Below are 3338 nucleotides of genomic sequence, written 5' to 3' on the forward strand. Positions count from 1 at the left end.
GGAAGTGAACACGGTGTTGGAGTTATGTTTGACGTAAGTAGTTTCAGGATCACTTCTTGATCATAGTTTCTCGACCGTGCTTTGCCTTCTCTTCTCGCTCTCATTTGCGTATGTTAGCCACCATATATGCTAGTCGCTTGCTGCAGCTCCACCTCATTACTCCATCCTTCCTATAAGCTTAAATAGTCTTGATCTCGCGGGTGCGAGATTGCTGAGTCCCCGTGGCTCACAGATACTTCCAAAACCAGTTTGCAGGTGCCTATGTTACCGAACAGGTGACGCAACCAAGCTCAAGGAGGAGCTCGATGAAGATCTTGCCCTTTGTTGTTTCGTTCTAGTTGATCAGTAGTGGAGCCTAGTTGGGGTCGATCAGGGACCTTTGTCGCATTTGGGGTTCTTCTTTTATTTTGGTTCCGTAGTCGGACCTTGATTGTATCTGTATGATGTAATGCTTTATTCATGTAATTGTGTGAAGTGGCGATTGTAAGCCAACTATGTATCTCTTTCCCCTATTTATTACATGGGTTGTGTGAAGATTACCTCACTTGCGACATTGCTTTCAATGCGGTTATGCCTCTAAGTCGTGCTTCGACACGTGGGAGATATAGCCGCATTGAGGGCGTTATAAGTTGGTAATCAGAGCCTTCCACGACCTTAGGAGCCCCATTGCTTGATCGTTTTTAGCGGCCGAGTTGTGTCTAGAAAAATGTTTTGAGTCATTTAGGAATTATATATCGGAGAGTTAGGAATTCTTTTTATTTCCCAGTCTCCCCATCGCTCTGGTAAGGCATCCTGACGTAGAGTTTTGACTCTTCTCTTCTCAAATTTCACTAATTTTTTTTAGGATCACGCGGGTATCTTGGAATCGTTCCGATGGTTTTATGACGAGAACATTGTCTTGGTGCCTCCTGTCAGGGGTTTAGTGGAAGTGTCCCAGAGAGTTGAGCTCTGAGGTGTTGTCGCCATAATTTTATCGTTGCAGTTCTGGAATACCTGAGTTTAGTACACCGACATCGAAAATCTCTTTTATGCAGTTGTTGGTGAGATAACCCCGATAACCCAGTACTGAGGTGAGTACGGGAGTATTGCCATAACTTGTATAACGGATGCTTTTCGAAGGTTGAGGTAGACGATTTCCGAAGGTTTCTTGGTTATGTGTTGAAGGATGGATACAGCTGGATGTAGGATTTGCTAGTTTTGGGTGAGATATTATGCTTCCCCTGTATCCCCAACACCTGATTGCATAACCGGAAAATTTCGGGAGTTTCATAGGTGGGAATTCAAGTAGCTCTTAGGATATCTTTCTGACGGATGTATGATATGAAATTGGAGTTCGACGTGTAGTGGTCCGCCTATTCACGGTTGGTTTTACAGTAGTCTTGTTGTGTCTTAAAGAACCCTTGGCTATGCTGGTTCGGGGACACTTCGTATGTCATGTGCACTGCCTTGTACATGATGGTGCTGTACACTCGAGCCCGTGTAGGCCCCACCACGAAAACTTCGGACGAAATCTCTATCATATGTTTGCTCCGGCTTATTCTGCAAGCCAACCCTTTGTTTTTGTTTTGAGTTGTGGTATTCGAGTTGCTTCAGTGTCAAGTGTTGATTCCCTACCTTTCTTAAATGGTGTTCTCATACTCCGATGTAAATACCAATCCTTCATGATCATTGATGTTGTTATGTTAATCCTTTTCAACCGGCGTGTTTTCTCTCCAAGTGGTTCCGATCATTTCAACATTCACAAGATCAAGTATCAGTTCTTCTCAACGTTGTTTGTGTCATCCATCTCCAAGTTGCCTTTGTTTTTCCCACCCTCCCTCCCTTTGTTTTTCTCCAAGGACCCAGATTCTTATTCAAGTATCCATTTTATTGGTGGAAATCTCTCCATTCTTTTCCCGTCAATATTCTTATCCGGTGATTCTCACGTATATTCTAACGGAGCTTCAAGTTCATCACTCTTCACTCGTTTTCTTCTTCGGTGGTTTAAATTCAAGCGTTATTGATCATATCTTTCTCCTCGTTTTAAATACATTCTCATACCGGTGCACCTCATAATAATTCACTTCCCGCTATTCAATTATTCCGGAGTGCTCAAGATATCTCGAAGATTCGTGTTTCCACTCTACTTTCGTTCAAGTTCTTTCGAGGATGTTCCCTCATTCAAGCCATTTAACTCAACCGGTGCAGCCTCTCTTTTAAATCGTTCAACGGTGTATCCTTTTAGTGGGCCCTAACCCACAGGTCTTTTTCCAGGATCTTACCTGACTCTCCCAACTTTCCCGAAGTTATTCTCAAATTCATTGCAAAGTTTGACGTAAGAATGAATTATCATCAGTCAAATGTCTTTCTCCAAGATCTTTCCAATTCTTTCATTTTTGGTTCAACCTTTCAAATTGTCATTCCGGAGTGCCTCAACAATTCATGGTGGTGTTTCTCGTTGTCATTCTCGAATTTTGAAGACCGAAGAAGAGTTCCTCTTAAATCTTGCCCGTTCTTCCAGAGATTCATGGTTCTAGCGTTATGCCATCCTCTCATAATTGTTTTCGATTGTGAGAATTCTTTTCAACTATCCGGAGCAAATTCAAGAGTCTTCTCAATTTCTTATCCGGAATCCATCTTTTCAAATATTATTCATTCTCAGTTTTTAGCTCACGTTCTTCAATTTTACCGATGCTTCGTGCAAGTGATCTTTAATCAGCTCGTGATCTCTGCGCTCTCATGTATCTAAATCCTCTCAAGCATCCTCGTTCATTTGCAAATTCTTTCGGTGATTCGTTATCTTTTATTCGTTCTTTTCAATTCTTCCTGTGGTTCGTTCAAGAGTTTTCTTCCTTCGTGTATCATATCTATGTATTTGTTATTTCAATTCTACCGGTGGTTTGTTGAAGACCTTCTCAAGTTTTGATATATCTCTTTTAATCCTTTCTACGAGAATAAGTAGTATGCCAAATCCGTTGATTGTCATCAATTTAATTGGTGAAGGATAAGCATAACATAATTCTTATTCTTGTTCATCCAAGTGATTAATTCTTTATTCCGGAGGCCCTTCAAATTCTCGGTTTCATTTGTTTCATCTTCTCTTTTTCCCAGAGTTCCAAGCTCTAATTATCACGGAGATTCATTTAAATCATTGCAAGTCTTCACCTTGTGTTTCCATCTTCTCTTGCCTTCCGTTTGAGCATTCTTTTGTTTAACGGAGTTCTTCGGGAAGGTTCTACATGTTGGTTCATAAAGGATTTAATTTCTTCTTGAAGTGTTCATCAAGATTCTTTTCTAAGAAACTCAAGCTTTCTTCATATTGTAATCCGGAGTGCATTCTTTCTATCATATTATTGGAG

The sequence above is a fragment of the Triticum aestivum genome, chromosome 3B (genome assembly GCF_018294505.1).
Source record: "Triticum aestivum cultivar Chinese Spring chromosome 3B, IWGSC CS RefSeq v2.1, whole genome shotgun sequence".
NCBI classification, from domain to species: Eukaryota; Viridiplantae; Streptophyta; class Magnoliopsida; order Poales; family Poaceae; genus Triticum; species Triticum aestivum.